This window comes from Lethenteron reissneri, chromosome 63, assembly GCF_015708825.2.
Source record: "Lethenteron reissneri isolate LAM-NWPU_2019-01 chromosome 63, ASM1570882v1, whole genome shotgun sequence".
NCBI lineage: Eukaryota > Metazoa > Chordata > Hyperoartia > Petromyzontiformes > Petromyzontidae > Lethenteron > Lethenteron reissneri.
Window position 1 is genome coordinate 6,219,177 of NC_083841.1, and position 14,104 is coordinate 6,233,280.

A 14,104-nucleotide genomic window follows, 5' to 3' on the forward strand; every position below is an offset into this window, starting at 1 on the left:
CGATCGGACTCAAGACGCCGCTGCCGACGGAGATCGGCGGCCGCGGTGGTGCGGTAACGCCGGCGGAGGCCTAGAGAGAAACCAAGAGTGTTGGCGACAGCGGCGAGCGGCGAGTAGATTTTGTCTTGGTTCTTTTTTACCTGCTCGCACGTTCGTTGCGGCCTGTGTATATATGTATAATGTACGTATGTATACCTGTATATGCGTGGGCGCGCGTCAAGTTTGCGCGCGAAGGCATCGACGGAGCGGGAGGCCCCCGTCGATGGTTGAGCTCGGAGCGCTCGGGTCGGGCCTCGAGTTTGAGCGTCAAGGGCACGGGAGTCGCGTCGGGACGATTCCGTTGGACGCGCCGTGCCGTCTGTCGGGTGCCCCTTGCAGAGCCGCAAGGCGACGATCGCTCCGGGAAGAAGGTGCCGCCGCTGTGTGTGTGGCACAGACGGACAGAGTCTGCATTACGGGGGGGGGGGGGGGGCGATGCTGCGGTGTGGCTCTTACCCCGTCGGCAGATTTGCCGGTGTCGTTTTCGAACGATAAGTTCGGGGGAATGCGGCAGGTCGTTTGCGAGGAATCTCCACCGACTTTTCTGGCGGACGGCGTCGACCCCGTCGCGTCAGAATGCCGTCCCAGGGGAGGTTTAACTCGCAGCGGACGGCGCGGGTAGTAGCGGTCGTAGCGGTTGTAGCGGTAGTGCAACAACAACAACAACATTTCCATTGCATCGCCGCTAGAAAATAACCAGGGGGGCGGTGAGGCCCGCTGGGCTCGAAACGCTAAGACGGCGCCGCCGCGCTGTTCGCCGGCGTTTGATGTCCACCGTGGAAATTACCGCGACGCGCGCGAACCGCACCGGGTGATTTCCGCGCGATGCGGCGGTCGATCCCCGACAAAGCAAAGTCACAAACCCCCCGCCTCCCCCCCCGCCCCCCATCTCTCTCTCTCTCAATATTCCTCACCATGGAGACAGCTGTAGACATTTTTTATTATCAATTCCCCCCCCCCCCCACTTTGGAGGGGAGGGCTAAGAATTATGATTTGCCCCCTCCCCCCCCACCCTCCATTAGCCCGGCCGAGCTGATTTGCCGCTAATGCCCCAGCAGGAGTGACGGGGGGGGGGGGCCCCCTTGGTCATCGCCGTCGCGAGTCAACCCACGCTGGGGGGGCAGCGTCGAGTAAATATCCCCGTCGTCCCCGCGGACGCCCCGTGCGATTGCCCGCTGGCGCGACGATTTCCCGGAGTAACGGCGCTCCCTCCGTCGCGTCTCTGAACTCTGTAGCGGCAGCCCTCGAATGGGGGGGGGGGGGGGCGTTGATCCGGAATGTCCCGGGGGAAGGGTTTTTGTTGGCAGTCCTCCCCCCCCCCCCCCCGCGCTTGACCCCCGCAGTCGCGCGCACGCAACCTTGCCGCCCGTTCGTCGGACCTCGCTGCGGCGGGCCCATTCGTACTTTTGTGCGCGGGCGGAGAGGTGGCGGCGGGGAGGGGCGGGGGGGCGGGGAGGGCGGCGTGGGATTTGAGAAGCTTCCCGTCGCCTCGGCGTTGCCCGCGGCCGTCGCCACGCCGCCGTTGTTTTGGCGGTTGCCGGATTTGGGTGCCGCGGCACGAGCCGCCCACCGTCGGCTCCGGCGCTTTGCCGTTTATGCCGCCCTCTTGGGGTGCCGGGGTCTCTCACCCCCTCCCCCCCCCCCCGGGGTCTCACCTCGCCCCCCCCCGCCCGTGCGCTCGCGGGCGATGTTAAAATCGGCGAAACCGTCAACCGCCGGAGTACGTTGGTGCCGCGGCGTTGGAGAAATGTTACGGGGCGGGGGGGGGGTCGCTGCCGGGAGGTTCGGCCGTTGTTTTACCGGCGGGCGGATGGGGGGCAGGACGGGGGGCAGGACGGGGGGCGGGGTGGGGGGCAAGGGGGGGGGGTTACTTGTTGTGTGTGGGTTTGTGTTTCATTTAAAATGGAGCGAACCAAAAAAAGAGAAAAGCCGTAAAAAAAAATATTCAACGACAGTAAAAAATAATAAAAAAAACCCCAAAAAAATCTATAAAATTTCTATTAAAAAACCTGCAAAAAAAGTTTGTTTTTAGTTTATATAAAAGTGGGATGATGTATAGTGGTTTTTAACAAAACATAAAAATTTGAGCGTTGCGTTAAGATGATGTCGTCGTGGATACATAAACTATTTTTAAAAAGTACAAAAAAATTTGAAAAAAGTATATAACGAAGAGAGAAAAATACGTAAAAAAAATGTTTATATTACAAACTTCTAAAAAAAAATGTGTGCAAACCATAGCGGCAGTGGCGTCCCACAAAGGGCGCCAACATCACATCATCCGACTGTCTTGGTGGGGGGGTGTGGGGTACTGTCTTCCGGGGCAGTTGCGTCAAAAGGTGAAGATTCGTGAACGTCTACAGGAACCCCGCTCGCTCGCTCGCTCTGCGTGGCGCCTTGTGGTTGCGCCGGCGATGCGTCGACGGGCCGCGGCGTCCGACGTTTCGCTCCGCGTTCCGGGGAGCTATTTCAGGAAGCGACCCTCCCACCGTTGCGGAGGGAAGCGAATCTTTTCGTCGGCACGGCGGAGGCCCAAGCGATCGAAACGCCCGCGGGCTCCCCCACCACCCCCCCCGGGCAGAGAGTTGTTGAGCGGCGGGGGGGCGCATCCTCGAAATTCTACGCCGTCGCGTCCCGTAAAAAATGACATCTAAATTAGTTCCGGGAGCCCGGATACGCGACACGCGACACGCGGTGTCGCGCGTGCGACGTCGTCGTCGTCGCCACCGGTTGGCAAACCGCTCGTGCCGCCGCACGCCCGGTGCCGGTGAAGCCGCACCCGGCGGATGCCGGGGAGAGACCGGCCGGTCGCGGGGGGCAGTGGGCGGGGGAGGGGGGGGGGGGCGGTGCGGTGCCTCGAGATGGGTGAGCGGCGGGGGGGCGCGGGGGGGTTGTGGATCGCCTTCCAGTCTCGGCACGATTCTCGTTTCGAGGTTTTATTTTCTTCGTTTGGGAGCGTTCGCCGCCGTCGTCGACGTCACGTGTACGCCCCCCCCACACCCCCTCCCCCCCCCCACCGAGTGTCGCGAGTGTTTTGAAAATGGAAGAGATCTCGCATTCCCCCGCGCGAGTGAGCGAGTGAGCGAGCGAGCGAGTGAGTTGCGCGTTCCTTATTCCGTTTCCGCCCGAACGCGTCACTCGTTCCCGTAGTCGGTGGGGGGGGGTCCCTAAGGGGGGGGGGGTCTCTCCGTCTCTCGCACGTAAAGCGGCAGCAGCCGTTTCCTCAAAACCACCGCACGCACAATTTGACGCCGCCTCGGTTTTTTTGGGGTCGGCAAATTGTCGTTCACGCCACCCGGCACCGATCGTCAACAACAACGACGATGATTACTACGGAGAGTTGGGAAGAGACGAAAGGAAGCAAGTGCTGTCAGTTGCCCGCCTGCTCTCGCGTCTCGACCAATCGGCTCGTTCACCTTTGCCGAAGCCTCTCGGCACTCCATCGGTTCTGAAGCGCTCAAGAAACAAAAATTCATGATGTCAATAAACAACGTCGGGTTTGACGCGACGAAGGAAGTTGTCGCTTGTCTTGCCCGTGCTTTATTTTCGTTTCGATGATATACCTTGAAAAAAATAAAATCTGGCAGGAAAGGGCATCTGGCACCGTCCCTCAGGGTCTGTGCGGGCACCCCAGGCGAAGAATGACCACTCCGACTCTCGGGGGAGGCCTCGTGAGAGCCGCCAAACCTCCATCGTGGGGGAGGAGGTCACCAGTAACCCACTCATTGCACCCGCCAAAGAGACGGAGAATCCCCCGTGTAGCCTTGACCGACTGTTGGGGCGAGCGCTGTCCGTGAGTGGCACCCGTTAGGGCCGGCACGGTGGCGCCACGAGGGGGGTGGGTGGCCAGCGCCGCGCCCCGCCGCCTTTGTCTTTCCCCGGCAGCGATGATTTTTAACACGTCGCACCGGGTCACTCGTTTGTGGCTGCGTAGACCTAGGGGAGGCCCAGGTCCCTGTTCGGATGATCCCTCACCGGTGCCGGTGGCAGCCGCGAGCGGGAAATGGAACATCGGCTCGCCGGGTTCGCAGCGCCGCTTGCAGCGCCGCCGCCACACGCGACCCCGCCGATCGTCGGCTGACCGCGGTTTTCGACGCGTTCCTCACCGCCGAGTGGACCGAGGCGGCGGGGCCGACACGGGGCGATCTTTGAGGGATTTTGGGAAGCCGGCAAAGTCGATTACAACCGGCGGCGTTGATTACAGGCGGTGTCCGTGCGGGGAGACGGAGTCCAACCTGGACCCCCCCCCCCACCTTGAGGAGTCGCTAGTCTCCGCTGGGTTTTCCGCGCTGCTGACGCGCTACGACCCCAGCGGCGACGGTTATGCCCCGAGCTCACGTCTAAATTACACAGAAACGCAAATTGACACACGCGCGCGCACACACACATATATATATTATCCAGAGTTTTAGTTTTTTTTTAAATCTGATCTTCTTTTTTCTGATCTTCTCTCGTGTCGCTGCGCGGTGTTTTAGCAAGAGAACCTTCACTTTAAGGACGGGCCGTTCTTTCTTTCGTGAGAAAACATCGATTTGTTATTAGTTTTTACGTCTTTGAGCAAAGGCAGGAGAATGGATGTTAGTGAGGGAACCCCTAAAAGCTGGGAAACACATTCGAACGATAGAGCCAAGAAAGCAAGTTAAAAACAAACCAGAACAATTTAAATACGAAAAATGAATAAAAAATAAAAAATAGCAAAAATATAAAATAAAAATTGTAAAAAAAAACAAACAAACAAAAAAATTTCTAACTGAAAAGTTAAAAAAAAAGTTTAAATACAAAAACACGTGAACATCCACCACCACCACCACCACGCTGTTAAACACTTGACAGAGCCACAATGGGTCGCTGGCAGTGCGCGATGATTATCTCCCCGTCCCCCCCATCCCCCTCAGAGGTTTATAGTTAACGATTGTTAATTTAATAGCTGTACAAAATGATTATTAACGCTGTAAAGGCTTCGGTTTGTCGTTTGTTATGTTTGTCGGGGTAAGAAAGGAAGACGTCTTTTGGTAAATCGGCGAATCGCGAAGTTGTCGCTTCACGTGGTGGGGATCCATCCCGTGGTGAAAGCTTTCGGGATCTGACATCGCGGTGTGTAGGGGATTGTGTTTAGGGGATTGTGTTGTTTATGGGATTGAGTAGGGGAATGAGTTGAGGATTGTGTAGGGGAATGAGTAGGGAAATGTGTAGGGGATTGAGTAGGGGATTGTGTAGGGGATTGATGAGTAGGGGAATGAGTAGGAGATTGTATAGGGGATTGAGTATTGGATTGAGTAGGGGATTGAGTATTGGATTGAGTAGGAGATTATGTTGTGTAGAGGGTTGTTAAGGGGAACGTGTAGGGGATTGTGTTGAATAGGGGAATGTGTTGGAGCTTTGTGTAGGGCGTTGTGTTGTGTAGGGGATTGTGTAGGAGATTGTGTAAGGGAATGTGTAGGGAAATGTGTAGGGGAAAGTGTAGGGGATTGTGTAGGAGATTGTGTAAGGGAATGTGTAGGAGATTGTGTAAGGGAATGTGTAGGGGAAAGTGTAGGGAAAAGTGTAGGGGAAAGTGTAGGGGAATGTGTAGGGGATTGTGTAGGAGATTGTGTAAGGGATTGTGTAAGGGATTGTGTAGGGGAATGTGTAGGTGATTGAGTAGGGGAATGTGTAGGAGATTGTGTAGGAGATTGTGTAAGGGATTGTGTAAGGGATTGTGTAGGGGAATGTGTAGGTGATTGAGTAGGGGAATGTGTAGGGGATTGTGTAGGGGAAAGTGTAGGGGAAAGTGTAGGGGAATGTGTAGGGGAATGTGTAGGGGAATGTGTAGGGGATTGTGTAGGGGATTGAGTAAGGGAATGTGTATTGGATTGTGTATGGGATTGTGTATGGGAATGTTTATCCCGTACAATAATTTAGTAATATCTTTATGCCTAAATATTTCCTCGAGTAGCCAGTAGTCGTAGAAAAAGGAATCCGTTTATTTTCTCTCTGTTCGCCTACTCCCCCCTCCCGTGTTAAGTTCGTTGGTTTTGGTTTGCACAAGGTTTGTTTCGTAAAGCAATAGACTTTCTAGAATGATGATGATGATGACGACGATGTTATTGGGATGAATGAGAAGGACCTCTGCAATCATTCGCTCACTCCACTGCTCGCGGAAGCGAAAGACCACTCGAGAAAAGCCTCCCCTACCCCCCTATGTTTGGAGGGTATTTGGCCTACTCTTACACACTGGGTCTTGTACCTTGTAAATGTGGCTGGTTGGAGTTGCCCACGTTTTTGCCCCTCCTCCCTCCCCAATCTGCCCACCGTATGGTTTGGTTAACCGTTGCCATGGGGGGTGTGGTGGTGGTGGTGGAGGTGGTGGAGGTGGTGGAGATTTTTTTAGAGATCGAGCCGAGCTGGCGTGATCCCTTTGCAAATCCCGCGGGTCTCGCCACAGTCTACCCCAGCAGCAGCATCAGCAGCAGCATCAGCAGCAGCATCAGCAGCAGCATCATCGGCATCGCGCTCATAAGTAATTCGTAGAAATTATAAGAAAATAAGATGTGTAAAAAAAAATACGAAAATAGATAAAAATGGAGATACAAAAAATTGCATTCTAACTGAGTAATAAAACATATTTCTTGAACCGTTTATTGAGTCTTTGCGTTATTAAAACATGTTTTTATCGCTTCAGAATATTGCAATGATCCTTTCGCAAAGCCTCTCGTTGTTGTTGTCGTCACCCTGTTTGTTGTTGGTGTTGGGTCCTCCGAGAAGTACCGCCTGCCCCTCAAGCTGGCGGGGTGGTGGGTAAGCTTCATCCGACGCTCGCTTTTTGAGAAAACAGCATCTGTGTTGTCCTTAGCCCTGCCCGTATCATCGATGACCACGTTTGGCTACAGACGGTGTGCAAAAGAAGTTCATCATTACACAAAGACAAAGATCCCCTGTGTAACCTGTAACAGACTGTTGGGGCAAGTGCTGTTAGCGAGCAGCACCTATGAAGACCAAAACGGCACATGAGGGGGTGGGTGGCCAGCACCACGCCCGGCAGCCTTTGTCTCCACAGTGGTACAGTACTCGAGGCTGAGTCGACCTAGGGGAGGCCCAGGAGCGGTTCCGATAATCGCTGGACTACGTAGTGACGGAACAGCGGATGCGGTCCCATGTCCTTGACACCAGGACCTACCGTAGAGCTGATCTGCCCTCTGACCATCGACTTGTCATCTGTAAGATGTGCCTGCCATTCTTCCACTCCGGTGGTGGGTGTATACCCAGGACCCCATTCAAACCCATAGTGGCATGGTCTCAGCTAGCTGATGAAAGTTGCAAGCGAGAATTTCAGTATCACTTGCATCTGGGGTTTGCATCGTCCCCCACTCCTGATGTCGAGGGGAAATGGGCGAGGTTTAGGACTGTGGCTCATGCAGCTGCAATGGCTGCTTTGGGTATACGGTCCAGACCTCCCCAGAGACCCTGGCTGACAGAGGAGGTGTTCAAGCTGGCTGAGAAAAAGCGACAGGCCCACTCTCATCGGCTACAGCATCCCACGTCGGAGAATGAGGAGGCTTACCGCAGCCTTCGCTCGGAGGTTCGGAGAGCCGTGAGGTGCTGCAAGGATGGGTGGTGGTCGCGGGTTGCTGAGGAGATGGAGTCTGCCTCAGTGGCCCGCGATCACAAATCACTCTTTAAATCCATAAAAAAGTAACCTGCAGCACCACACCTATTACCATCATTGGGGGAAAGAACGGCGATCCAATCTCTGACCCCCAGGAAGAAGATTGCAGATTTGCTGAGCATTTCTGTGAGGTCCTGGGGGAGGGGAAATCCCTCAGCCAGGAGAACAAAGTGGGGATGACCCTGCTGAGGCTGCGGTGCCTCAAATATCGGAGGAGGAAGTCACTCCCTGTGAGTGGCTGGTTGAGGTGCCATCTGTTGAGGAAGTACTGAAGACGATCCAGAGTCTGAGACCAGGAAAGGCACCGGGCAGAGATGATCTCCTAAGCGAAATGCTGAGGGAGGGTGGCGTTTGTGCACAGACTGCCCTACATGACATAACAACAGTCTGAACCACTGGACGGGTTCTGCAGGATTGGAATGATGCCCTGGTGGTCCCCCTCTTTAAGAAGGGGGACCGCACAGACTCTAACAACTACAGGGGCATCTCACTCCTCAGTGTGCCGGGAAAGGTCCTGGCAAGGCTTATTCAACATCGCCTTGCTAGGCACGTGAGGAGAGGCTTGCGGAGCCCCAATGCGGTTTCAGGAAAGGGCGTTCCTGCACAGATGCCATATTCTTTGTCCGTTTGCTACAGCAGAGGTGGAGGGAATTCCAACAAGACCTACATCTCTGCTTTATTGACCTGGGTAAGGCCTATGATACCATCAGTATGCCTGGGCTCTGGGTTGTTTTTCGTGCTTTCGGAGTCCCTGACCCTCTGCTCACGATCATTAAGGACCTTCATGATGGTGAGCGGGCCCGGGTAAAACTACGTTGCTGGGAGTCAGACCTTTCCATGTACACCTTGAGGTGCGACAGGGATGTCCTCTGGCTCCCACATTATTTAACATCTATTTTGACCACGTAGTTCGTGAAGCCTTCAATAGCTGTACCGGAGGAATTTCCATTAGGTACAGAAACAATGGGAGGCTGATCGATGCCCGGGTGCGGTCAAGGGATGGCTCCCTATTGCTTAACCATGTTATGTATGCCGACGATCTGGTAATTGCTGCTCACTCAGAGGAGGAGTTGGAGGTGCTGCTGCTGAACCTGGAGCTTTCCACCAAGAAGTGGGGCCTTACCATCAGCCCCACCAAAACTAAGCACCTGCCTGGGTATTTTGTACCATCGGACACTCCACCCCCACAACTCCCAATCGGTGATGGGTGACAGTTGTGGAGAGAGTAGAGAGTTTCCCATACCTGGGCAGTGTGCTCATGACCGGCTCCCGTTTAACAGCAGAGGTCTCACTCCGAATCAGTCGAGCGGCATTATCTTTTCATCAGGTTGTGTAATACTGTGTGGAAGCTACCTGGTCTGTCGCTCTGCACGAAGCTTCGGGTCTTCTCGGCCACAGTCATTCACTCCCTTCTCTACGCTTGCGAAACGTGAACTCCTCTAATAGAACATCTTTGCTGGTTAGAAACGTTTAGGCTGGCCTGCCTACGATCCATCCTGGGTTTAACCAGGCCGGATTGTGTAAGGAGCTCACAAATCCTTGAAAGATCTGGACAAAGTCCCATCGGTGAGCACCTCCGGCAGGCAAGGCTGCGTTGGCTGGGCCATGTAGCCCGCATGCCCAATCACCGCATGCCTCAACAGCTTTTGTTCGGCCGGATCGAGGGGGCTAAACGGGCGCGGCACGGGCTAGAGAAGAGATGGAGTGACGTGGTACAGGAGGATGTGGAGCTGAGTGGACTTGCTGATGACTGGTACCAGCTGTGTCAAGATCGTCCTCTGTGGAGGAGGCTCGTGAAGGACGCTACTGGGCATTTGGAGGCAGTCGCCTTCCAACAACAACAGAGGGCGGAGGAGCGATGCTCACAACAACGAGCGGAGCGCCGGGTTGCTAAAGCACAGCAAGTTGGCACAGTAGGGGGCACAGGTGGTGCATCAGCCAGTCATCTCGGTCATCTCAGTCAGTCGACCTGTGGCACCTACTGGGTCTGCCCCGTGACCTCCTGCCAGCGGGCGTTCGACACTTCACGTGGCCTCAAGGTGCACATGGCCTGGCACGAGCGTCGTGGTGACGTCACCGCCACAGTGGCGAATGGCGGTTGTTGTTGTTTGTGTGGGCGAGCAGACACCGCACGAATCTGCCCCTGCCTGCTTGCAGCTGGGATGCTCGCCGTTCGATCCCGTTCATCGCGCCCGTCGCTTATGGCGGGTTTTGGGGTTGTTTGCTGCTGCTGTTTGTTGCTGTTATTGTTCAACTCCCGGCGTGTCGCGCGGTGCTGTGCACGGCAAAGATGGGAAGTAGTTGAACGTCAAGCGAGCAAACGAGAAGTGAGAAAGACGGCTTTGAAATTTGTACTTAAAACTTTCGTGACTGGTACGAATTCAAATTCTATGGTTCTTTCGGCAAAGTCACGTAAATAGAAAAAAATGATAACAATTAAATAAAAATGAAAATAAAGTGAACCGAAAGATCCATAGAATAAGGCAGAAGACGGAGAGCTCTGCATGTGTGATGCCGCCTCCGCAAAGCCGCTCGGCGGGCGCCCCTTCTACAACCTCGCCACCACCAAGCGACGGGGCCGACCCCACTTCCTCCTCACCGCCCCCCACATAAACACACCCTCACAATTTTTTACCTAGAGCTCCGAGGGGAGGTCTCCTGGCCGGAAGGTTTTTACCCGAAAGCCCTCATAGGGATAATCTTCACGGTTTCCTGCGGCCAGGGAATTGGGCGACCTCCCCCGATGCTGGTTCGCACCGCGGCGCTGTGACCCGGGTTGAGATTGTATGGTCACGGCGAGAGCTGTCCAGCCACCACGGTTGAAACGCACCCCCCACACACACACACGTATCGACAAGGCAGGCAGGGGTCCGCAATCCACAAACGGATGGCGGGAAAACGGGACCCCGCCCACTGTTCGACTAGACGACGTAATCCGTCGCGCTAACCAGATTCGAACTGCCCGAAGCCAGCCAGGGGACAGGTGAAGCATTGTGATTGGCCAGCGGAGCGGGACCCCCTGTGAGGGGAGGAGGATAAAGAGAGGGGTGAGAGAAGCATAGGGGACTTCTTCTCCAGTCAGCTCCCGTGCCGTCAACTCCGGAATCCAGCGACTCGAACGTCGGTGAGACGTGTCGACGCGCTGCGAGGACAAGCCGACAGGAGCGTCTAACTGTGAGTGAGAGAGAGAGAGAAGGGTGAGACTTAGTATAAAAACCAATCTGCTTAGGGCCTATCAAATTAGATAAATCTGGTACAGACCCTTGGGCAATAGTGTAGGCCTGCCTTGTCGATCCTTACTGACTTAACAGCGAATCGCAGTCAGCCGGCAATAAATCATTAATAACTAATCGTAGCCTCGTGTGGTTTCGACGAGAGTGTGAACGCGCGCGGTGCTGTGTGTACGTACGCTCACAGCAGGTGAGTGCTGCGCGGGGCTGTGTGAGGGGAGGTGTCGCGTTTGTAACGTGGGTGGTCGGTGTTGAGACGCGTGCTGCGTGCGGGCTCACACCCACCGCAAACATCTGTTCTACGGCCCCTTTAAACGAGCGTTATCACCGCTCATGGTGGCCATGCGTGTGCGAGCAATGCCATGGCCCTCCAACCTCCGACCCCCAGCTGCCAATGCGATTTCTAGAGCGTGCACGGAGTTGAGCAGTAGCGTGCGGGTAGTTATTACCAATGTTTGAGGGAAGGCACGAGGAGGGTGTTTGAATGAACAAGGTGGCTAAGGGACCAGCTGAGAGTTATGTCACATAGAGAGGAATCGGGAGGCAGTAGCCCCTACACATGCAGATACGAGCTACCGTCGGAGGCCGTAGGACTGCGAGAAGGGCTGGGTGCAGACGCAGCACTTGTCGTAGTAAAAAAAGAATATTACATAGAAAACAGGGGAACATAGACATAGAGTAGGGAGAGAGGGGGTAGGGATAGAGAGATGGGGGGGTGGGGGGTTAGAGAGAGAGGGTAGAGAGAGAGGGAGTAGAGAGAGAGGGAATATGTAAGATGAGGGAGAGCGGAGCGTGCAATCTTTTGTGAAATCTTTCTTTTAAAAAAAGGGGGGGGGGGCACATAAAGCAAAGCATTGAACAAAAAAAAACTACACCGAAAATTTTCTTGTTTCCTCTGATCGTAAAAAAAGAGAGAGAAAGAAAGCGATTTGAAACAGGTACGTTTTGAGTCGCGATATGAAGGTTGTTGTTGTTGTGTCTGGGAAGTCCCCGTGACCTCGAAGGGGCAATGGCGTTCAGCTGCCGCAATTCCATGGGCACGATGACCCCCCCCCCCCCCACACAGACAAAGTGTGAAGGCCGAGACCGTGGGACATCGTTGTGACCTTTCCGCCGATGGATTTCGCTTGAGAGTTCAGACCTCGGATAATCTCTCTCGTTCTCTGCACTGCCTACACGCGGTGAAGTAGCCTGCAGGCTGAGCTACTGTGGCTTGAAGTAACCGTGTGGCTCGATTTCCCATGCTGTTACAAGTATTTAAAGTATTTTATGTTTAACCAGGGAAGGCTATGTAGTAGCTCTCTCTCTCTTTTTGTTTTTATTCTTTGGGTCTTTTAGTTAAGTCACGTAGATAGAAAAAAACAATAATAATAAAATTATATAATTGAAAATAAAGTGAAAAAAATAATAAGCATATAACGACGTTTCGATCGCAACACAAGCAATCGTCATCAGGAGAAAAAAGAGGGGGAAGCTGCTGATGCAGGCTGTTTATAAAGTTTGAAATGGGTGTAGCCCAAGGGTCATGAACGAAGTGGGCGGGGCTATCTTCTTGGTTCTTTCGGTAAAGTCACGTAGAAGGGAAATAATAAAATAAATATAAAACATAATAAAATACAATTCTCGTATGTGAAAAAAGTATTATTTAATTATTTCCTTTCTACGCGACTTTACCGAAAGAACCAAGAAGATGAATCCCTGCAGTCACGAAAGCTTTAGATCGAAATTTGGGCGGGACTAGTGATGTGAAAGTGAGAAATTTGCATGTCAATGTAAGATCGGAGAGCTGCCTCCACAACGAGAGTGCAGAGGTGGCCATTGTATTGTGAGAGATTAGCATGTCAATGTAAGATCGCATGCGGAGGTGGCCATTGTATTGTGAGAGATTAGCATGTCAATGTAAGATCGCATGCGGAGGTGGCCATTGTATTGTGAGAGATTAGCATGTCAATGTAAGATCGCATGCGGAGGTGGCCATTGTATTGTGAGAGATTAGCATGTCAATGTAAGATCGCATGCGGAGGTGGCCATTGTATTGTGAGAGATTAGCATGTCAATGTAAGATCGCATGCGGAGGTGGCCATTGTATTGTGAGAGATTAGCATGTCAATGTAAGATCGCATGCGGAGGTGGCCATTGTATTGTGAGAGATTAGCATGTCAATGTAAGATCGCATGCGGAGGTGGCCATTGTATTGTGAGAGATTAGCATGTCAATGTAAGATCGCATGCGGAGGTGGCCATTGTATTGTGAGAGATTAGCATGTCAATGTAAGATCGCATGCGGAGGTGGCCATTGTATTGTGAGAGATTAGCATGTCAATGTAAGATCGCATGCGGAGGTGGCCATTGTATTGTGAGAGATTAGCATGTCAATGTAAGATCGCATGCGGAGGTGGCCATTGTATTGTGAGAGATTAGCATGTCAATGTAAGATCGCATGCGGAGGTGGCCATTGTATTGTGAGAGATTAGCATGTCAATGTAAGATCGCATGCGGAGGTGGCCATTGTATTGTGAGAGATTAGCATGTCAATGTAAGATCGCATGCGGAGGTGGCCATTGTATTGTGAGAGATTAGCATGTCAATGTAAGATCGCATGCGGAGGTGGCCATTGTATTGTGAGAGATTAGCATGTCAATGTAAGATCGCATGCGGAGGTGGCCATTGTATTGTGAGAGATTAGCATGTCAATGTAAGATCGCATGCGGAGGTGGCCATTGTATTGTGAGAGATTAGCATGTCAATGTAAGATCGCATGCGGAGGTGGCCATTGTATTGTGAGAGATTAGCATGTCAATGTAAGATCGCATGCGGAGGTGGCCATTGTATTGTGAGAGATTAGCATGTCAATGTAAGATCGCATGCGGAGGTGCCCATTGTATTGTGAGAGATTAGCATGTCAATGTAAGATCGCATGCGGAGGTGGCCATTGTATTGTGAGAGATTAGCATGTCAATGTAAGATCGCATGCGGAGGTGGCCATTGTATTGTGAGAGATTAGCATGTCAATGTAAGATCGCATGCGGAGGTGGCCATTGTATTGTGAGAGATTAGCATGTCAATGTAAGATCGCATGCGGAGGTGGCCATTGTATTGTGAGAGATTAGCATGTCAATGTAAGATCGTATGCGGAGGTGGCCATTGTATTGTGAGAGATTAGCATGTCAATGTAAGATCGTATGCGGAGGTGG